General features: G+C 51.2%; 2 long non-coding RNA genes across 2 annotated transcripts in view; both read right to left on the reverse strand.

Annotated features, from left to right (window-relative positions):
- Positions 1 to 10,743: 10,743 nt before the first annotated feature.
- LOC147344802 (uncharacterized) lies at positions 10,744 to 15,371 on the reverse strand. The gene is made up of 2 exons (XR_015154319.1): positions 12,235 to 15,371; positions 10,744 to 11,901 (listed from the first exon to the last, which is right to left on the reverse strand). It is a non-coding gene; the product is annotated as an uncharacterized LOC147344802 (long non-coding RNA).
- A 481-nt stretch (positions 15,372 to 15,852) lies between these two features.
- LOC147344803 (uncharacterized) overlaps positions 15,853 to 23,210 on the reverse strand; it is a 32,900-nt gene continuing 25,542 nt past the window's right edge. Inside the window, exon 3 of the long non-coding RNA XR_015154318.1 lies at positions 15,853 to 18,172. This is a non-coding gene — a long non-coding RNA (uncharacterized LOC147344803). The remainder of the gene's footprint in view (positions 18,173 to 23,210) is intronic.

Consider the following 23,210-nt stretch of genomic DNA (forward strand, 5'->3'; position numbering starts at 1 on the left):
CATAGATTCTGCCCTCAGAGAGAGCATCACGGAATCTTTCCAGGACGGCAGGATGCTCCAGCCAGGATGCTCTGCGATGGGCCGGGGTCCAGAGGGAAGGGGGAGTCGGGAGAAGGGCCAGATAATCCTCTTCTTTTCCTCTCACCAGACCTACTCGGACTTGTTCTGCATGACACTCAGCCCCTACCGGTGGCTGCCCATCCACGGGGCCCACGTGGCCAACATGTACGAAGGCAAGAAGCGTGCACGGTGATGTCACCCCACCTCTTCTCCATCGCGGATAGCACCCACCACAACAGGCTCATGGGTGCGTGTGGGGGTGGGGATAGTACGGGGCCGCCGGGGCAGTCATGGCAGGGCTAGAAAAATCCCTTTGCCGCTGGGGCTCCAAATGCATAAGACCCCCATGCTACCCAGTCCCAAACTTGATCCCTCATCACCCACTGAAGATTTTTTTTTAATATTGCTCAGTGAGTGTGCTTGCTAAGTACCAACCCTACCTCACATCCCGTCTCATTTAAGCATTACAAAAACATGGGAAACAAGCTAAATAATGTCCAGAACTCAAGTCAACCCTTAACCATTCCCTATGCCATCTTCACCATACAGTACAAAGTGATTTTTATTAATGTTACTATTTATCTTGATGTTGCTTACGACTAGGCAGTTTCCTGAGATGGGGCTGGTAAATTCTTGGGCCCTTTGGCAAGGATGTGGGCTTCAGCAGCAGGTGTGTAGCCTCGGACCTGACGGGATCCTAGCTCTTCTTCATCTGCCGGCCACTGCAGCCGTGCAGGTGTCACGGCTAGGGTGTTGCCAAATGTTGAGTTTCTAAGTGTTTTCTAATTACATCTTCCTGTTGACAGGTCCCTCCCTACAGAGCGTGAAAATCAGTCTATGCTAATCACATAAGTGTCCCTCCTGCCTCTCAGTCTATAGACATGTAATTAGGTCTGTGTCTTACACATGTAATTAAGCCTTCTTAGAATTAATTGGGGGGACTTTGTATGGAAATCTGCAGTCTGCGAACGAGTGGGCTTAGCAGGGTAAGGCTGCTGCTGCTGCTGCTAAATCGCTTCAGTTGTGTCTGACTCTGTGCGATCCCATAGACGGCAGCCCACCAGGCTCCCCCATCCCTGGGATTCTCCAGGCAAGAACACTGGAGTGGGTTGCCATTTCCTTCTCCAATGCGTGCAAGTGAAAAGTGAAAGTGAAGTCGCTCAGTTGTGCCTGACTCTTAGCGACCCCGTGGACTGCAGCCCACCAGGCTCCTCCACCCATGAGATTCTCCAGGCAAGAGTACTGGAGTGGGGTGCCATTGCCTTCTCCAAGGGTAAGGCTGCATCTGCTAAACTGAGTCGGGGTGAGGGGTTTCGGGGCCCAAGTCCCCTCCTGCCCCACCCTGCCGGCCCCGATGGCTGGGACCTTTCATCACTTTGCCTCTCTGCAGCCACTCCCCTCTCTGCCCGTCACTTGTCTGCTCCCGCTCTCCACCTGCAGTGGAGAATCTGGTGCCGGCAAGACCGAGAACATGAAGAAAGTCATCCAGTACTTTGGCGACATTGGAGGAACTGGCAAACGGTCCTCGGATAGGAAGGTAGGGCCGTCTGGGGACACTTGGGGCCTAGGGTCCACACAGCAGAGCCCTGTGACCCTCACAGCTGCTCTCTGGGTTAGGGCCACTTTATAGATGAGGAGATGGTAGCTGAGAGATAAGCGACTTGGGCAGAGTCCCATAGAGAGAAGGTGGCTGCAGACCCGGATCTGACCCACTGGATGGACTCTGATGCTCCAGGCCACGTCTGCCCCTAGAAGTGCTGTGCCAGAGCCCCTTGTGCTTGGCAGGGGAAAGAGGGAACCGCCAGCTCCTGGTTACGCTGCTTCTGCAGGCCCTGGCAACCCCAGGGCTCAGGGAGCACTAGCTGGGCCAGTGGCAACTGTAAAAAGCCAACAGAGAGGAAAGGAAGACTTTGCAGGAGCACCAGGGGTGCCCAGGGAAGGGTTTCAAGGTTCACATAGGAGTCTCTCCACCAAGAGCAAAGGAAAGAAACAGCAGCTAAGAATCAAGGCCTGTCATCTGGCAGGGGTGCTCCGACAGGGACTGCAGGGGCACAGTCCTCAGGCGGTGGCCCTCCTCCCAGGTCCCCTCCAGTCCCGCTCTGCCCGCCTCCCCAAGGCCGTGCCCCTCCTGGGTTCCTGGCACATACACCACTGTCATTTGAAAGCCCTGGCTTCCCAGGCAGCAGCCGACAGGCCACCCCACCTAGTGTTTCTCTCTGGGTCAGGGGTCCCCGGAGGATCAAATCATCCAGGCAACGCTGAGCTGGAGGCTCCAGAAACAACGGCTCCTCCTGCTTCGTCAGTGTGACGGCGGCAGGGTGGCCCCAGGGTGGTGGGACAGGCTTTACCACCCCGCCCCAGGGAGGAAACCAGGGCTGACTGACACTCACCAATGGGATGACCCAAGTCCCAGCATCTCCTTCCCAGAGACTGGTATCAGTCAGGAGCTTCCCCGGCGGTCCAGCGCTTAAGACTCCACACTGCCAATGCAGGGGACATAGGATCAATCCCTGGTCAGGGAGCTAAGACCACCCACGAGTCATGTGGCACGGCCCAAAAATATTAATAAATAAAATGGTTCATAATAAATAATGCTTTAAAAAACAAACAAAAAGAGTCCAATTCAGTATTTAAATCCAGGGGCTTGAGTGCAGAGAAGTGGGCACACGGTGATGGAAGGACTAAGAAGTCAAAACAGGAACCCGGAGATCGCAGCGGCTGGAGGCTGAACCCCGCCCCCCCCCCAGGGGCCCCGGGGCTGGCGGGATGCGGGAGAGGCGCTGTCCCCAGGGCCCTGGTGGCCCTGAAGCCTGTCTGGTGGGAGCTGGGTCGTGGATGGAGCTCAGTAGATCTGCTGCGCCTTTCCCTGCTGACCCCGTATGTCCTGCTGGGGCCTCTCACTGCCTGGGGAAGAGAGCTGGGCGGGGAGGAGGTGAGGATAAAAGGCGATGGAGACACTGAGACTCCTGCTCCAGGAGAGTTTGCCCTTGACTGATCCGGCGTCTCTCCATAGGAGGCACGGTACAGCGCCCTCTATGTGTCACTTCAGTTGCTCAGTCGTGTCTGACTCTGTGACCCCATGGACTGCAGCACGCCAGGCCTCGCTGTCCATTGCCAACCCCCGGAGCTTACTCAAACTCGTGCCCATTGAGTCGGTGATGCCAACCAACCATCTCATCCTCTGTTGTCCCCTTTCTCCTTCTGCCTTCAATCTTTCCCAGCATCAGAGTCTTTTCTAATGAGTCAGTTCTTCGCATCAGGTGGCCAAAGTATTGGAGTTTCAGCTTCAGCATCAGTCCTTCCAATGAATATTCAGGACTGACAACTCCCACCATGCCTGCCTAAGGCGGAATTCCAGAGGGTTCTAGCCTCTCCTGCGGGGCACCCCTCTGCTCCATTAGATGCCTCAAAACTGCAGGCTACCCCCAGACCCTAGGTTTAGCTCCAAGACCTGTCCACTTCCTTCTCTGCCTGTCCAAGTGGGAAGTCCACAACTCCATGTACAGCCACCTCTGGCCCAGTCACCTTTCTGCAGTGCCCTTAGAATTCGGGGGGTGGGGGGAGCGGGTGGAAGGAGGGTCAATGAGTGACCGAAGCCAGTGAGTGACGGGGTGACAAGCTTGGTCTGGAGTGCCACACGTGCTCCTTCATGACCCTCCCCGCCCAGGGCAAGTTCATCCGATCCACTTTGGAACTCCGGGCAAGCTGGCAGGAGCTGACATCGAGAGCTCTGAGTCAGGCTTTTTTCAGAGAGTTCTTGGGGGCAGGACCAGCTACCGTCATGGGGTGCAGCGCACAGTGAAAGCACGGGCCCCTTGTTCCAAAAGTACTGAGAATTTCCAAATAGCAGCAGAGGGACTCAAGCGTGGGGCCCTGCTGAGCACAGCCTGGATCACACGCGGGAGGTCAGCCCTACTCCCAGGCCCCCCTCCCTCAGGAGCCAGCCCCCTGCCCTGGCCATGGGTCTGGGGGAGAGGGAAGAGGACCCATGCCTGGACATGGCACTGGGCTTTATGGGGAGGGCAGCCCTGCACTCCAGGGAGAATGGGCTGAACTCATGGGCACATTGGCTTCTTCTTTTCCAGATCTCTTGGTGAAATCTCGTGTCATCTCACAGCAAGCAGATGAGAGGAGCTACTACGTTTTCCACCACATTCTAACAGGAAGGCTGAGCTTGTCAGTAAAGATCTTCACGTCTCTCTCATTGTCTCTTAACCGCTTTCCGCTATCCCCAGTAATGAAAGAATCTCCTGTGTGTGGGGGGGCTCTGTGGTCCCACACAAATCTGTTCAGTTGAGAATTATGTGAAGAGGTTACAGGAAAGTTTCTCAAAGTTCTACTCACACCCACCTTCACAATAGCCTATGAGGCTTCACAGCATTGCTGGCCCATTTCACAGATGGGGCTTTGAGATGCTATGGTTGAGATACAGACCTAGGGTATAGGATTTTAGATCCACTTGCCTTCTCCCCTGACTCCTTGTCTGGGTTTCCCAAGTGACTCAGTGGTAAAGAATCTGCCTGCCAATTCAGGAGACACAGAAAACGCAGGTTCAATCCCTAGGTTGGGAAGATCCCCTGGAAAAGCAAATGGCCAGCCCACTCCAGTATTTTTGCCTGGAAAATCCCATGGACAGAGGAGCCTGACAGGCTACAGTCCATGGGGTTGCAAAGAGTCAAACACGATTGAGCAACTGAGCATGTGTGCATGCCTTCCATATCTTGGTCAGACAGCAGCAGAGAGGTCAGCCCAGGACCACTGCATGTGGACATAGTCCTGTGAGCAGTTCAGCAAGCAGACTGCATTCATGCCCTCAGTGGGATGCCCTTGTGCAGGCAACAATCTACTCAACTGTCCATGGCAGACCTGCTCAGAATCTAAGGTCCAGAGAGAGATGAAGACTCAGTCTTCCACATACACACCTCTTTTCCCAGCCAGAGGCAAGGGCATTGAATACCACCCCCTACCCACACACATGGGTTTTATTTGTGTTGGAAATGGTGTACTTTTTAATTAATATATGCCATTTTGAGATTGGAAGGTGTCACATAAAAACCAAACTTCTGGTTTCTCTGGAATAGCAGGACATCTGGTAGGCATGGCCTGCCCTGGCATGTGGCACGAGTCAGGGAAGTTGAGTGGTAGTGGGCCCTTCGGATGGAGCTCAAGCTCTCCTGTTTACCACACTCCCCACCAAGCCCTACTGCCTGCCTGACCCTGGAGCAGAGTGGCAGGCACCATTCATCTTCCTTCTTGGGCTGTAGTTTTTCTTAACAGTAGAGAGAAAAGGAAAGGACAATATGTCTCGCACCCATGTCTCTTCCAAAAGCAAAAAAGACCGAACAAGAGGGGCACATATTTGAAGAAAAATAGAAGCGAGTGTATTTCTTTGTAAAAGTGACAGCATCCCAGGCATACTATATGCAAGTGACTCCTACTGCCTGCTGCAGTCTTTGGGTTACCTTCTGCCTTTGAGCATGACCTGCTCTTTGCAGGAGAGAGAATGGAGAAAGAGGTGCATTCATTTATCCCAGAAACACCTACTAGTTATCTACCAGGTGCCAGGTCCTGGGCCAAGTGACAAAGGGCACAGCCACATTCCTGAGACCCTCCTGTCTCTCCAAAGTTCCTCACGTGCCTCATTCAAGTCCCTCGATGAGTCCAGGTGACCTCAAGGGGCACAGAGCACGTTGTATTCAGCTCTGTAACCGCCACAATGATACCATCATACCTGGCACAGGGGAGGCATTTAGAGATACAGGTTAAAAATGAAAAAGAATGGACTTCCCTGGCATTCCAGTGGTTAAGACTTCGCCTCCCAACACAGGGGGTGTGAGTTTGATCCCTGGTCAGGGAGCTAAGATCCTGTATGCCTCAGGGCCAAAAAGCCAAAACATAAAACAGAAGCAATATCGTGACAAATTCAAAGGACTGAAAACTGGTCCACATCAAAAAAATTAAAACTAAAAAGAAGGAAACCACGCGTCACCAGCCCGCTAACCTGCTTTCTTGCAGAAAGCCTGCTGCTGGTCCCCAACCTGAAGGAGTACCACTGGGTGAGCCGGGGCATCACTGTGGTGATAACATGGACGATGGGGAGGAACTGCAGACGTGAGTGAGTGGGCATAGCCAGCGAAAGACGGGGGAACTCTGGGGCCCTGCAGGCACTGCCATCTGAACTGGATGGGGCAGGGTCAGAGGGGACACGAAGAGTTGCCAGGCAGCAGCCTGGGTTCTCCCGTGGAGATTGCTGGGGTTGCAGCCGGTGTTTTCCCCAAGCCTGTCATAGAGAGCAGCGCTTCTCTGCAGAGTTGAACTGTTACTCGACAGGGACTTGCGGGGCGGTCTACTCCACATTCCTCCGCCTCCCCAGCCCAGCGAGACATCACCTTCTAGTCCCACCAGTTCCCACAGCACCTCTCTCTCCTCCTCTGTGACGCTGAGTACCTGGGGCTTCCATTAGAATACTGTGTAACTCTCTCTTTTTTGACAAAAGAATCAAATCCTGATGCATTTTTGCCTTCCCTTTCTCTAAGGACCTAGCAAGGAGCCTGTACAGTAATAATGGTGGAGATTATAACACTATTTCCCATTTGTTCCTATCACTGTGGTTTATCTTTATGATCACCTGCTGCTTCTTCTGCTGCTGCTAAATTGCTTCAGTTGTGTCCGACTCTGCAACCCCATAGACGGCAGCCCACCAGGATGCCCCGTCCCTGGGATTCTCCAGGCAAGAATACTGGAGTGGGTTGCCATTTCCTTCTCCAATGCATGAAAGTGAAAAATGAAAGTGAAGTCACTCCGTCATGTCCGACCCTTAGCGACCCCATGGACTGCAGCCTTCCAGGCTCCTCCATCCATGGGATTTTCCAGGCAAGAGTACGGGAGTGGGGTGCCATTGCCTTCTCCGTTATGACCACCTACAGGCCCCATTTTGCAGATGACTTCACTGAGGCCAGAAGGTTAAATGAATAATACAAGGACTGCCTTGCAGAGCATCTGGCCTGGGCTCCTTGGAGGAAAGACTCACCCTGGTCAGGGTCTGTCTGGCCCATTGGTGCCACCTCTGGCACCAAATGGTGGCCTCCACTCTGAGGAACAGGAAGCCAGGAGCTCCTTGGTGTTCCTCCCCCGGGAGCCTTGCAGAAAGCCTTTGATGTGCTGGGTTTCAGCGCCAAGAAGATCGGCATGTATAAGCTGAATGGGGGGCATCATGCACTTCGGCAACGTGAAGTTCAGGCAGAAGGCCAGAGAGAGCAGGCCGAGGTGGGCACCAGAGAGGATAGGCGCAGGGCGGGGCTGTGCGGGGAGGGGGTGGCCAGCAGTGGGGGCAGGGGAGGCTCAGGACTCTCCAGGCTTCCTGCACATGTCAGAGACCCTCAGTAAACTAAGGATGCTCCTTTAATACCAGACATCAAGAGCCGCAAAAGGCGTGACAGTCAGAGACATAATTTTGGTTTCTATATCACCCTGCCGCGTGACCTTGAGCGAGCGAGTGTGGAAACTGTTATCAGACTTCTGTTTTCTTTCTTTCCCCAATATTCCTAAATTTTTTAAATCAAAATATAGGTGATGTACAATATTATATGTTACAAGTGTACACTATAGTGATTCACAATTTTTACACATTATACTCCATTTATAGTTATTATAAAATATTGGCTATATTTTTTCTGTGCTGTACAATAGATCCTTGTAGCTTATTTTATACCTAATAGCTTGTTCCTCTTACTCCGCTACTCCATCTTGCCCCTACCCATTCCCTCTCCACACTGGTAGCCACTAGTTCGTTCTCTGTATCTGCGAGTCTGCTTCTTTTAGGTTATACTCACTAGTTTGTTATATTAGATTTCACATACAAGTGGTCTTTAGCTGTCTGACTTATTGCACTGACCATAATGACCTTCCAGTCCTGCCAAACTGCTGCAGATGGCGAATTTTCGTTCTTTTTCATGGCTGCATAGCATTCCGTTGTATATCTCTGGCACAGACAGCTTCAGACCCCAGTTTTCTCAATGGCAACATGGGCGGTCTCCCCATCTCTCTCCATAACCCCTTCTTTAAACACAATAGACAGGGGCTATGGTTCTCCAGGGCAGGGCACCATCTTTCACTCCCCTGCTTTTTCTTTCCCTGCTCAGTGGCTGACAAAGTTGCCCACCTCATGGGTCTCAACTTCAGGGAGCTCCAGAAGGGCATCACCAGGCCGCAGGTCAAAGTAAGCAACAAGTTTGTGCAGGAGGGCCAGAACATGGAGCAGGGCCAGAACCCCATCGGGGCCCTGGGCAAGACCGTGTACAACAAGATGTTCAAGTGGCTGGTGGTCAGGATCAACAAGACCTTGGATGCCAAGATGCAGAGGGAGTTCTGCACTGGGGCACTAGACGCTGCCGGCTTCGAGATCTTTGAGGGGTATCTGGCCTCACTTTGCCGTAGCCACCCTCCTTTGATAAGAACCTTTTCACCAGGGTTCTCTCGCTTCTCACCTTTGACCTGGGGCCAGCCAATCTCAGTCTGCTCCTGGCCTCCAGCTTCTGGCCTCCAGAAAGTTCCATCTTCATGTATTGGCGCCAAGTCACAACAGGTAGAATGAGCGGTGCGCTGGCTGGAGCTGGCCTGTCCCAGCTCACCAGAGCTGACTGGGGGAATTTTCAGGAATTCTGAGAGCCGGTCAACACCCTGTTGCTGACATGTCCATGGCGCATTTACATGGCCAACACTACAAACCAGGAGCTTTTTTTTGAGAGAGAGAGCTGATTTATCAGCACAGTACTGGTGGTCCCTGTTTCTTGCCCAGACAAATGAGACTCAGGTCTCATCACAAGACGAGTGCTGTGCATCAGGAAGATTTTGCCTTTATGATTATGAGTTAGGAGGCCCGGTTCTGGACTCGGGTTGGCCACCAACCAGCTGTGTGGCCTTTGGACAGTGGCTACCCCTGTCTGAGCCTCAGCTGTCTCAACTCTAAAATGAGTTGGCCGGAGGTGATGACTTTTAAGGTGCACTTCAGCTCTGCTCTCCTATTATTCCAGGACTTCTGTTAGCCACAGCTAGGGTTTTAAAAAATAATTTAGCCCCATTTCTATCAGGCTTCCCTAGCGGCTCAGCTGGTAAGAATTCACCGGCGATGCAGGAGACCCCAGTTCCATTCCTGGGTCAGGAAGAGCACCTGGGAAGGGATAAGCTACCCACTCCAGTATTCTTGGGCTTCTTGGTGGCTCAGCTGGTAAAGAATCTGCCTGCAATGTGGGAGACGTGGGTTTGATCCCTGGGTTGGGAAGATCCCCTGGAGGAGGGAAAGGCTACCCACTCCAGTATTCTGGCCTGGAGCATCCCATGGACTGTATAGTCCATGGGGCTGCAAAGAGTCGGACGCAACCCAGTGACTTTCACTTTCAATTTCTCTCAGGATCCAGAAGGCTAATTTGGCTGCTGTCTACAACAAAATAATTTAATTCCATAGGTGGAAAGGGCCTTAGAGTCTCAAACTGTGCTGCCTGGAGTCCTGGGCAGCTGCCGATGGCCAGCCGAGTGGGGCTGGAAAGGGAGGAAAGCGCCTGCGCCAACAGAGGGGTGTGTGCAGTAGACAAACAGGGCTGGACTCCCAGCTCCGCCACTTCCACGCCATGAACCTCCAGGTCCCCATCTTTAATGGGGTCACCGATCATTCTTGCAGATGCAGCTTAACCAGTGTCTGACACACGTACATGCTCGATGCAGGTGACTCTGTGATCAAAATGGCCCCTCTCCTCTGACTTGTTTTTCATAAGAGCCTTCCATGTGGGCTTTCATTCAGAGAAAGCAGTCTCTGGTTTTAAAAAAAAATGAATAAAAAGGCTTGCAAATCCCTCAAACCCCTTCATCCTCCAGATGAGGATGAGAAAAACTAGACAGAGAGACCTATCCAAAGGCACACCAGGTTGGGGCAGGGTTCAGACCCACAAAGCATCTCAAAGGATTTCGCTCCCTAGAAAGGAAATGATTGCTCCCACGTTGGTGTTCACGCACCGCGTGAGGCTGGAGTCTGAGTTTCAGGCGCTGCAGCAGCAGTGGGGGGCTTGGGCGGGCATGGGGCAAGGCGCTCTGTGCCTGCATGGGGAGGGGGCCGAGGGGCTTATCATGGGGCCTGGGAGCACCGACTGGCCAGTTGGTGTTACGACATCTGCGGCTGTGCCAGACACTGGCCAGCTTCAGCTCTGCTGGAGGCCCAGCCCTCCGCCCCTCCCGGGGGAGGCTCTGTCTGCATCTGGGCTGCCCCTCTTTCTATCTTCACCCCACAGTTCAACAGCTTCGAGCAGCTATGCATCAGCTTCACCAAGAAGAAGCTGCAGCAGTTCTCCCAGCACCACATGTTCGCGCTGGAGCAGGAGGCGTGCAAGAGGGAGGACATCCAATGGGTCTTCACAGATTTTGGCCTTGACCTGCAGGCCTGCATCGACCTCCAGGAAAAGGGACCCCGCTTCTTGAAGGAGGGGCTTAGAGAGAGGTAAGGACCCTGACTGGGGCACGTCTCAGGAGGGGATTTCACTGGGGCCAGTGCTTTTGGGGGAATCAGCAACACAGCTGATGGCTCTGGTTTATCTGACCTCAAGCTTCCTCTCTAAAACGGCACAACACCCACTGCAGTGGCCACTGTCAGCTCGGCTGTATTATGCCTTCACTCATCGGATCATCACAAGCTCCTGTGTGCAGGGGGTAATTTATTATAACCATTTCACAGATTCCCAACACTGAGGCACCAAAAAATGAAGTTGCTTGTCCATGGTCATCCATCCTATGAAAGGCAGAGTCAGGTTTTAACCAGGCTGTCTAATAGCCTCCCATGTAATCACATCATAGGCAATGTTTTAGCAAATGGTCCTCACTGGAGAATATATAACATTAGTAGATGCAAACTATTTTATATAGAATGGATAAGCAACAAGGTCCTACTGTAGAGCACAGGGAACTATCATCAGTATCCTGTGATAAACCATAATGGAAAAGAACACGAAAAAGAATATACATGCATCAGATCAGATCAGTCGCTCAGTCGTGTCCGACTCTTTGCGACCCCATGAATCGCAGCATGCCAGGCCTCCCTGTCCATCACCAACTCCCGGAGTTCACCCAGACTCACGTCCATCGAGTCAGTGATGCCATCCAGCCATCTCATCCTCTGTCATCCCCTTCTCTTCCTGCCCCCAATCCCTCCCAGCATCAGAGTCTTTTCCAATGAGTCAACTCTTCGCATCAGGTGGCCAAAGTATTGGAGTTTCAGCTTCAGCATCATTCCCTCCAAAGAAATCCCAGGGCTGATCTCCTTCAGAATGGACTGGTTGGATCTCCTTGCAGTCCAAGGGACTCTCAAGAGTCTTCTCCAACACCATAGTTCAAAAGCATCAATTCTTCGGCGCTCAGCCTTCTTCACAGTCCAACTCTCACATCCATACATGACCACAGGAAAAACCATAGCCTTGACTAGACGGACGTTTGTTGGCAAAGTAATGTCTCTGCTTTTGAATATGCTATCTAGGTTGGTCATAACTTTCCTTCCAAGGAGTAAGCGTCTTTTAATTTCATGGCTGCAGTCACCATCTGTAGTGATTTTGGAGCCCAGAAAAATAAAGTCTGACACTGTTTCCACTGTTTCCCCATCTACTTCCCATGAAGTGGTGGGACCGGATGCCATGATCTTTGTTTTCTGAATGTTGAGCTTTAAGCCAACTTTTTCACTCTCCTCTTTCACTTTCATCAAGAGGCTTTTGAGTTCCTCTTCACTTTCTGCCATAAGGGTGGTGTCATCTGCATATCTGAGGTTATTGATATTTCTCCCGGCAATCTTGATTCCAGCTTATCACTCTGCCCCGTACAGCAGAAAAAACACAACATTGTAAATCAACTATACTTCAGCAAAATAAATTTTTTAATTGGAAAAGAAAATAAAAAAGGATATGTATTGTTTGATTAAATGCATAAAAGTGACAGAAAAAGGACATTAATGAGGCCGATGACAAACGTGAACAGAGTCTGTTCACAGTATTGTACTGATGTTGATTTCCTAGTTTTCATTATTTTACAGAGTTTACTGTAACATTTGGAGAAGTTGGATGAAGGATGTATAGGAATTCTTTGCACTAGTCTTGCAAGCCTAAAATTATTTCAAAATAAAGAGATAAAAAATAAAGAATATACCTTGTCTCCAAAGTTCATCCTCGGATCCATCATAGAGAAGTTATCATCAAGGAAGCCAGGGGTCTTCAATGGGAGGCTTTCCTCCCTGGAAAAGTCACCAAAAACAGTCTGTGGGGACTTCCCTGTGGTCTAGTATGCTCTGTGAGATGGCCTAGTTAAGACTCTGTGTCCAGCTGTCACAGAACCCAAAAGGCCCTCATGCTTGAGCTTTGGGAACAAGCATTGCCCTCTTCTAGGAGTCTGCTTCAGAAATCCAGACCTTCCACGGGAGAGGGCATATTGCATCACTAAGGGCATTTGTGAGCTTCTTTTTCTGGTGGGAAGAAACCTAGAACCACATGAGGCCCAGGTTGCCAGGAATGTCACTGAGAAGGAGGAACAGATAAAAGAGAATTAAACATGGGGAAGACAGGTGTCATTGACGTCACGATTTTTCTGAGAGTCACGTCTGCCTGGCACCTGGGATTAGCATTTGGGGAGCTACGTAGCACCCTAGAGATGTCAGTCTTCCCTTCTCTTGGACCTGATGAATTCTAGCCTCTTTCAAGTCTAAATAGCCATGGCATTTGAAGACCACGGAAAACCAGACCACGCTCAGAGGTTGCTGCCCAGTTCTGCATCCTGGCTGGCCACATCAGGTGTGGGGCACCCCTCCCACCAACCCCAGACCAGTGCCAGTCACCTCGCTGGCCTCCTCTAATGCCATCCACTCCTTTTTCCTTCCAGCCCACGGGCATCTTCTCCATCTTCCCCAAGGCCACAAATGCCACATTCAAGGCAGCCCTGTTCCTCAACCACCCGGGTAAGTCCAGCAACTTCCTAAGCCCAAGGGGCACAAGGGCAAGGGGCCCAAGGCCCACCCTGAGCTCGTCCACTGCTCAGGCACCGTGAGTACCTCCCCCGGGGGCCACCTGCCCAGTACCTCCACCTCCCACACATGGAAGTCCATCCTGCCATGCCCTCTCTGAGGCTTCCTGCCTTCTACTAACATGGCCATCATCTAACAGGGCGACCAGCTGATTGAAATGACCTCCCACTTCTATTTCCTCCTCACTTCTCTCTCTGGGAGAGAGAGACGTTCTCTCTTGGAACTCTCTTTGGGAGTTCCAAAGCAACCTAGCCAAGAATGCCCTCAGACCTGCCAGGGCCATGCCATTGTCTACGGCCCTCCATTTGATCTTGGTCAGAAATGGTAACACTTGCAGGGGATTAAAACTCTGCCCTTCCAATTAACTGTGGAACATTCTGAAAGAGATAGGAATACCAGATCACCTGACCTGCCTCTTGAGAAAACTGTATGCAGGTCAGGAAGCAACATTTAGAACTGGACATGGAACAACAGACTGGTTCCAAATAGGAAAAGGAGTACGTCAAGGCTGTATATTGTTACTCTGCTATTTAACTTATATGCACAGTACATCATGAGAAATGCCGGGCTGGATGAAGCACAAGCTGAAATCAAGATTTCCAGGAGAAATATCAATAACCTCAGATATGCAGATGACACCACCCTTATGGCAGAAAGTGAAGAACTAAAGAGCTTCTTGGTGAAAGTGAAAGAGGAGAGTGAAAAAACTGGCTTATAGCTCAACATTCAGAAAACTAAGATCATGGCATCCAGTCCCATCACTTCATGGGAAATAGATGGGGAAACAGTGGCAGAGTTTATTTTTTTGGGCTCCAAAATCACTGCAGATGGTGACTGCAGCCATGAAATTAAAAGACATGAAAATAAAATAAAATAAAATAAAAGACACGTACTCCTTGGAAGAAAAGTTATGACCAACCTAGACAGCATATTATAAAGCAGAGACATAACTTTGCCAACAAAAGTCCATCTAGTCAAGGCTATGGTTTTTCCAGTAGTCATGTATGGATGTGAGAGTTGGACTGTGAAGAAAGCTGAGCACGGAAGAATTGATGCTTTTGAACTGTGGTGTTGGAAAGACTCTTGAGAGTCCCCTGGAGAGCAAAGAGATCCAACCAGTCAATCCTAAAGGAAATCAGTCCTGAATATTCACTGGAAGGACTGATGTTGAAGCGGAAACTCCAATACTTTGGCCACCTGATGGGAAGAGTTGACTCTTTTGAAAAGACCCTGATGCTGGGAAAGATTGAGGGCAGGAGGAGAAGGGTATGACAGAGGATGAGATGGTTGGATGACATCACCGACTCAATGGGCATGAGTTTGAGTAAACTCTGGGAGTTGGTGATGGACAGGGAGGCCTGGCGCGCTACAGTCCTTGGAGTCGCAAAGAGTCTGACACGACTGAGTGACTGAACTGAACTGAACTTCCATTGCAGGGGGCACTGGTTCAATCCCTGGTTGAGGAACTAAGATCCCACATGCCTCGCACCATGGCCAAAAAAAAAAAGAAAGAAAGAAAAAGAAATAACACTTGTAAAAAGAAGAAAAAAATTCCATCAGCCCAATAAAGCAGTGCTGCAGTCAATGCCACTGCCTCCGGTGCCACAGCATCGGGTGATCCTCTGTGAATTTAGTTTCGGGGAAACGGCAGGCTTAGGACCGAGGTGTCAGGAAAGCTGCTGTTTGACTGGGTATTGGAGCCAAGCTTTTATGGCCTCCACAACCATGATGATGCCCATTACTGCCCAGACCGGGCTTGGGGCTGAATTGCAGTGCTCCACCTCAGCCCCTAAGATGAAATGAAGAGGGTTCCGTGTTTGTAGCAATGGTACATCCCAAGTCAAGGGGGGCCTGTGCACTTCCAAGAAGGCTCTAAGAAGGGGCCTGGAGGTGATGAATGTCATACACCATGTAGCAGAAGGAGAACCCAAAGGTGCTGGCTTCTCATCTGCATCCCTAGGTTCTCCGTGCTCAGGGGAAGGATCTGAAAGGTGCCTTCCTCTGTACCTCTCCAGCTGGGGCCACCTGGCAAAATGGGAACCAGACATCAGTGTGTGTCCAACGACCTGGGCCCTTGGTGCTGGATGGATGGAGCCCCCCCTCCCACCAGGCAATGTGGCAGGGAGCGGGGGTGGAGTTGTGCTTCTCAGCTTCTCAGCAAGGAGAGAACAGATGCCTTTGTAGGGAGTTCTTTACGTGGCTCGGGATTCCATGGGTCAAGCTCAATAGCTAAGACTGAAGTAAGATCAGCCATCCTGGGTAGAAGGAGACCCAGGTGCTGGGGAGGCTCAGGGTGACCAGCAAAGCCAGACATTCAAGAGAAGGTCACACTTGGCAGAGAGTAACTGGGGAATCCTGGTATGTGGGCACAGCTCAGAGATGGGGTGCACCACACAGGCAAACTGCAAATGCCCAAGACGTGGGGCTTCTGGGCCATCCCAGGACTCCAGACAAGTCATCAGGACAAGAACTGAAGCCCCGGGAGACGCTACCAAAGATCTGGCTGTGAGGTGGCCCTGGGGTTGAAATGCAACCACTGGCGTCTGCCCCCCTCCAGATGGGTTACAACATCACAGGCTGGATAGAGAAGAACGAAGACCCCCTGAATGAGTCAGTGGTGGGCTCGTTCCAAAAGTCGAGCCTGGGGATCCTGGCCCTTCTCTTCAAAGAAGAGGAGGTTCTGGGTATGGCTGCTCCCTCGTATGTCCAGTCTCTCTGTGCTGATGCCCTTTAGTGACCAGGAGAAGAAGAAAGAAGAAAACCAAACTCTTGTATTCAATTATTGTTGAATAAATGAATGAATAACAAGTTGCTTGAGATTGTCTATGAATGCTAGTGCAATAAAGTGATGCAGAAGCATCCTGGGAGCTTCCATCAGCTGACTTGATCACAGGGCCCATACCACCTCTAAGGGGAGCAATATTGCTTTGGAGAAGCGGACACCCAAATGCGCTGTGCTTATTTTCTGCTTCCCGCTCTCCTGTCTGAGCCAAATGTCAAGCCCAGGCCTGCCTTGTACCCTGCTGAGGTTCTGTGGCCCCAGGGGAACCCCCAACAGGGTCATCACTCAGAGGGACAAGAACTGCAAATATTCTTGGGCTCAGAGGTGTGCTCGCCACCAACATGCAATTCCTCTGGATGGTCTGTGGGCTCCTCTCCCCAGGCAGCGGCAGCAGCAAGCGGCCTGGGGCCAGCCCTAAATCACACAGGGCCACAGACCCTCCAGGGCACACAACATTCCCTGTGAGTTATGCCACAGGCAGCCCGTTCACCCTCTCCCTGGTAGATCTCAATTACCTGGTGTGGAGGGCCCCCCTCGGTAGTCCCCAGACAATCCTTTTTGAAACCAGAGAACACACATCCTTGTCACAGATCCATCTGCTTGTCACTGACGTGAAGCAAGCTTCTCTCTCTTCCTTAGCTGGAAGCAAGAAGCAGAAATGAGGGTCCTCCTTCATGACTGTCTCCAGCTACTACAGCCTAAGTAGGGAGGTGCTGCCCCAGAGGCCGCCTGGTGGCCAGTACCCCCAACTCTCCCTTTCACTGGAGACGTGGTCGGGCTGCCAATTCGCAGCTCAGGATAGGATGAGTCCACTTCTATGCCTTTGGTCGCCTCTTTCATTCAAGGGGTCTGTTTCCTTCTGCAGAGGCCACAAAAACCACAGACCACAGGGCAGGAAAATCCCTTAGAGATGGTCCAGTCCAACTGCACTGTTTCGGACTGAAAACCCAGGGGATGATGGGACTTGGCCAACATAACAAGTGGAAATACCAATGCATAAGGTCTTGTGCCAGTGGGTCTTCAGGGCTGGTCACAACTTCCACAAAGTTTGGGCATTACTGGAAATATGTTCCGAAGTGCAGAAATGCAGCCAATGGGGAGACGTTGCACATAGAATGGTTTCAGTGCTTCACAAGGATCTGGCTTTCCCAAGGCAGAATGGGCCACCCCACCGCATCCCAAGTGGAAGAGGAGGGTTCAGTAGGGAGGTTTAGAATGGGGAGGGATTTGTCCATACAGGCATTACGATTCCTTCTAGAAGCGAGATTCTACAGTGAGCCGGCACTGAATTCAGAGGATCCCTCTTGTAAAACCTGTCACTCTGGGCAAGTCCCTGGACCTCTGAGAGCACTGCTATCTAACAGAACTTTCCACAATGGTGGAATGTTCTCTCCTGTCCAATATGGTGCCGCTGCCCAATATGCTGTCCAGTACGATAGCCACCAACCACACATGGCTTGTGAGTGCCTGAGAAGTGGCTGGTGTGACCAAAGAACTGAATTGTAATCGTAGTTAAATTAATTAAACTCTAAACAAATACCTCTTCTGAGCACAGGTGTCCTGTCACACCAACACGGAGCTAATGCTTCCTTTCTCTCCACCCCCAGGAGCAGTGGAACAAGCTGATGACCACCCTGCATGGCACCTCCCCACATTCTGTCTGCTGTATCGTCCCCCATGAGTTCAAGAAATCAGGTACCTCACAGGAACATGCCTCCCAGCTGGAAGCTTTCAGGATGTGTGAAGTTGGGGTTCGTGCCACATTAAGTCCACTTGTAGTCACTGGGGTTGACTGGGGCAGGACAGGGCATTGAAAGAACCTCCAACCTCCATGGATCACCCAAAGAGCACGTTATAGCTGCTACTCTGTATGGCTGAGTGCGGCTGGTCTAGCCAGAGTCACACTCAGGAGAGCTTTTGGTCCTTGGCTGAATTGTGGGGGACCTGGGACCCCCCCTCCGGGGCAGTGACAGGAGGAGATAGGACATGGATATGCAGGTCAGCGTCCTTGAGGGACAAGAAGTGGCCTCAGATACCCCAGGGTAGTAACTCCCTGTCCTGTTCCTCCCTCTTGGCAGGCGTGAAGGCCGCCCACCTGATCATGCACCAGCTGGCTTGCAACAGAATCTTGGAAGGCCTCCGGATTTGTAGGAAGGGCTTCTCAAACAGGCTGCAGTACTGAGTTCACACAGAGGTGAGCGGTGTCTTCCTGATGCCTTGAGCACAGTTCTCGGTGTCCGCAGTTGGCTCCTGATAAACAGTCCCGTTGGAGCAGGCACTGTGGGCACCTGATGGACAGTGTCTTATTGTCACTACTTCTGTACACAATGACACAACTTTCAGTGGCCAGCACCCCGTTTCTTTGCCTGGGTGCTCTCTCTGGCTGCGAAAGTTGCTTCGCTCTTGGCAGGCTGAAATGATCAGCAATTAATGACCCCCACCCCAGCCCAGGAGCAGCTCTCAACCAATAGGACTAAGGACAGTTGGCATATAAATACTTCAGCTCCCCAACCTTGGTGATGGGCTAACTCTGAGGCATCTTCTATACTGGCTGTCAGACAGCTGTGTGTTGGTAAATGTTTAACAACAGGGCTCCAAGTTAAAATTTAAAAAGAAAAGAAACGAAGCCCTGATTTTTAGTATCTACTGATTTCTAAGGTATAAATACTCCCACCATGTGGTAATTTCAAGCTACTAATGTGACATCACTCTACGCGGGGTTGGTAAGAGATGCACAGAGGCTCTTGTGAGCTAGGGGGAGCTGGTCCCGCACACCAGGGTCCCCCAGTAGCATGAAGCCCCAGATGCCTGTGGTGATAACTGACTTGATAACGTGCTTTTTGCTGGCTCCTCTGCCCCACTCCCCAGCTCTGCCACCTCTCAGATAAACTACTTGCACTTGAACCCTGGTCTCAAGTTCTGTTTCTGGGGAGCCCAAACTGAGACCTCCACCTTAGGGGTTCTTTTACTTCCTAACTGTTAGAACACATGGTCATAGATGATGGTGCGGGAAGGGTCACTAGAGGTCATCCTGTCCAAGCCCTCTGAAGTCCCTAACTGAGGAACGACTAAAGGGGGCTGCTGGCAGGTCAGGAAAAGGAGTGGTTCTGCCAGGTCTGGAAGAAAAGATCAGGAAGGAAAGGTTTTGGTGTCTTCTTGCAAGGCCCCTCCCTCTGCCTGCCATGGGCCTCGGCAAACCAAGCCTAACACCTGACTCAAAGGCCATCTCACAGATGGACGGTGACCGTGCAGGCAGACTTCCTGGGCTGCCAGCTTGGGGAGGATGGGGACTGTCATTGTCTCTCCCAACAGGTACCAAGTGCTGAACCCCGACGTGATTCCTCAGGGGTTCGTGAACAACAGGGAGGCCTCAGAGCTGCTCCTGGGGTCCATCAACCTGGATGTCAATGAATACAAGATTGGACACACCAAGGTAGGGTCTTCTCCCTCAGCCTTGTCCCAGGAAGGTCGGTGGTGACATGTGAATTCCAGCTCAGCTGTGAACTAGTTGCGTCAAACTGCTGAGAGCTTCTGTTTCCTCTTCCGAAAAATTGGGGCTGCTAAATCCAATCTCACAGGATTGGGAGTAGCGTACATGAGAACTCAGCTCAGACACAGCGGTGTTCAGTCAACAGCAGAACTTTCCTTAGGACTGCATGGGCCCCAGATTTCTAAGAATAAAAGGAGCCAACCTGAATCAAGGTCCTGGATTGGACCAGGGCACCATGGCACGTGTATGGGCAAGGTCTGGGGGTGAAGCACCAAAGCCCAGCCCACCCACACCGCGAGCTCTGGCCCTGAGCTGGCAGGTGAGTTGGGGTTGACTCAGACTGAGCGAATGCCCGACCCTGACTCACGGGCCTGTGTCTGCTCCACTTCCTTGCCCTGCAGAATCCTGTCGGGATTGGAAGGGCAAGGCTGAGGGTGGGTGGTGTCCATCGACAGCTGCCCAACCTGCCTGCACCCCGACGTGACAGCCAGGGCGATGTGGGAAGGGCACTGGCTTTGCATCAGGCTCAGCGTGGGCCGCCAAGCAGCCCTGAGTGGGTAGCCTGCCTGTCCAGGTCTCATGGGGGGTGCAGGCAGGTGCAGCTTCTCAGCTGGCCTGGTGTGGCTGGAACTCCGGGGAAGTTCCAGGTTGCATGTGTGTCCAACACGTACAGAGCACCTCTTGTGTGCCAGGCATGGTGCAGGCTTAGGGATATGCAGGTGGACAGAACGGAGAGCCCCTAATTTCCTGTAGCTTGCTCTGTAGCCAGTGGTGTTGGCGGGATTGTAACACTGTTCTCAAATCTGCCAGCACCGTAAGCTTTGGCCTCCTGCACCATTGAACTAAACTGACTTATGGGAACTTGGTCACAGAACTGCTGAATACCTGAGCCAGAAAGAACCTCGGAGTCTAGCTCCTTCCCCTACACCACCTTTGATGGGTGGGAAACTTAGGAAAGCCTGGAGAAGGTGTGGAGGTCATGTGCCTAATTTCACAGAACTAGGGGAACCAGAGCAGGCCTCACGCCCCCCAGCTGCAGGTCCTGTGATCAGGCAGGCCGGGGCTGACATCGCCTGTGTCTGACACAGCTGTCTCTGGGCAGGCAGACTGCACCTTGCTTAGTCCAAGGGTTGCATTGGGCACCTCGGGTCCAGGTAAAGGCCCAGGGCTGCCAGGGACAGCTCCACTCCCTGGGGGCCAGGCCCACTCTGGCAGCAGGGGCAGAACAAGGGACAGAATGACTCTGCCTGTATGCGGTGTGCCCGCCTGTGACTTTGGCTCACGTGGGCTCTGCCCCGCCAGCCACATGCTCACCTCACTGTCCCCAGAGACCAAACCTCAACCACAAGTAACTTGGAAATATCAAGCCCAATGTCTCTACCCTATAATGGCTACTCTGGGGTTTTGGCGGAAAGAGGGCAGGGGGAGAAGCATCCTTTTCCACCTTTTTCCTCTCAGTATCCAAGCGAACACATAGAGGATTCATCTGAGGGGGCTCCAACCCCATATCCAAGCGACCGTGACTGTCCCAAGCCTGCTTTGTGAGGTAGTAAAGAAGAATTGATGCTTTTGAATTGTGGGGCTGGAGAAGACTCTTGACAGTCCCTTGGACAGCAAGGAGATCAAACCAGTCCATCCTAAAGGGAATTAGTCCTGAATATTCATTGGAGGCCTTACAAATAGCTGTGAAAAGAAGAGAAGCAAAAAGCAAAGGAGAAAAGGAAAGATATAAACATCTGAATGCAGAGTTCCAAAGAATAGCAAGAAGAGATAAGAAAGCCTTCTTCAGCAATCAATACAAAGAAATAGAGGAAAACAACAGAATGGGAAAGACTAGGGATCTCTTCAAGAAAATCAGAGATACCAAAGGAACATTTCATGCAAAGATGGGCTCGATAAAGGACAGAAATGGTATGGACCTAACAGAAGCAGAAGCTATTAAGAAGAGACGGCAAGAATACACAGAAGAACAGTAGAAAAAAGATCTTCATGACCCAGATAATCACGATGGTGTGATCACTCACCTAGAGCCAGACATCCTGGAATGTGAAGTCAAGTGGGCCTTAGAAAGCATCACTACAAACAAAGCTAGTGGAGGTGATAGAATTCCAGTTGAGCTATTCCAAATCCTGAAAGATGATGCTGTGAAAGTGCTGCACTCAATATGCCAGCAAATTTGGAAAACTCAGCAGTGGCCACAGGACTGGAAAAGGTCAGTTTTCATTCCAATCCCAAAGAAAGGCAATGCCAAAGAATGCTCAAACTACCACACAATTGCACTCATCTCACATGCTAGTAAAGTAATGCTCAAAATTCTCCAAGCCAGGCTTCAGCAATACGTGAACCGTGAACTTCCTGATGTTCAAGCTGGTTTTAGAAAAGGCAGAGGAACCAGAGATCAAATTGCCAACATCCGCTGGATCATGGAAAAAGCAAGAGAGTTCCAGAAAAACATCTATTTCTGCTTTATTGACTATGCCAAAGCCTTTGACTGTGTGGGTCACAATGAACTGTGGAAAATTCTGAAAGAGATGGGAATACCAGACCACCTGATCTGTCTCTTGAGAAATCTGTATGCAGGTCAGGAAGCAACAGTTAGAACTGGACATGGAACAACAGACTGGTTCTAAATAGGAAAAGGAATATGTCAAGGCTGTATATTGTCACCCTGTTTATTTAACTTCTATGCAGAGTACATCATGAGAAACGCTGGACTGGAAGAAACACAAACTGGAATCAAGATTGCCGGGAGAAATATCAATAACCTCAGATATGCAGATGACACCACCCTTATGGCAGAAAGTGAAGAGGAACTCAAAAGCTTCTTGATGAAAGTGAAAGTGGAGAGTGAAAAAGTTGGCTTAAAGCTCAACATTCAGAAAATGAAGATCATGGCATCCGGTCCCATCACTTCATGGGAAATAGATGGGGAAACAGTGGAAACAGTGTCAGACTTTATTTTTCTGGGCTCCAAAATCACTGCAGATGGTGACTGTAGCCATGAAATTAAAAGACGCTTACTCCTTGGAAGGAAAGTTATGACCAACCTAGATAGCATATTCAAAAGCAGAGACATTACTTTGCCAACAAAAGTTCGTCTAGTCAAGGCTATGGTTTTTCCAGTGGTCATGTACGGATGTGAGAGTTGGACTATGAAGAAGGCTGAGAGCCGAAAAATTGACGCTTTTGAACTGTGGTGTTGGAGAAGACTCTTGAGAGTCCCTTGGACTGCAAGGAGATCCAACCAGTCCATTCTGAAGGAGATCAGCCCTGGGATTTCTTTGGAAGGAATGATGTTAAGCTGAAACTCCAGTACTTTGGCCACCTCATGTAAAGAGTTGACTCATTGGAAAAGACTCTGATGCTGGGAGGGATTGGGGGCAGGAGGAGAAGGGGACGACAGAGGATGAGATGGCTGGATGGCATCACTGACTCGATGGACGTGAGTCTGGGTGAACTCCAGGAGTTGGTGATGGACAGGGAGGCCTGGCGTGCTGCAGTCCATGGGGTCACAAAAATCAGACCCGACTGAGCGACTGAACAACAAAGGAAGGCAGCTTGGTGTCCCACTGCCGAGCAGTCGCCTTATACAGCAGCGAGGATCCTAACAGTCTGCCACATTGCACTCAGAGCTTCACAGCCTGCAGAAGCGCTTCCCTCCTGTTATCCATTTGTATAGTAACCCTCTAGGATTACTCTAGGGGAGGGATCAACACCCCCACTTCCCAGATGAGGCACTGAGGCCCTGAGCTGTAAGGGGACGTGTTCGAGGTGACCCAGTTAGTAAGTGCCAGGCCAGGCTGGAGCCCGTAGGAAGGTCCACGAGGAGCAAGAGG

Source organism: Bos grunniens, chromosome 25, assembly GCF_055505025.1.
Source record: "Bos grunniens cultivar Pamir isolate PY7600 chromosome 25, Bosgru_T2T1.0, whole genome shotgun sequence".
NCBI classification, from domain to species: Eukaryota; Metazoa; Chordata; class Mammalia; order Artiodactyla; family Bovidae; genus Bos; species Bos grunniens.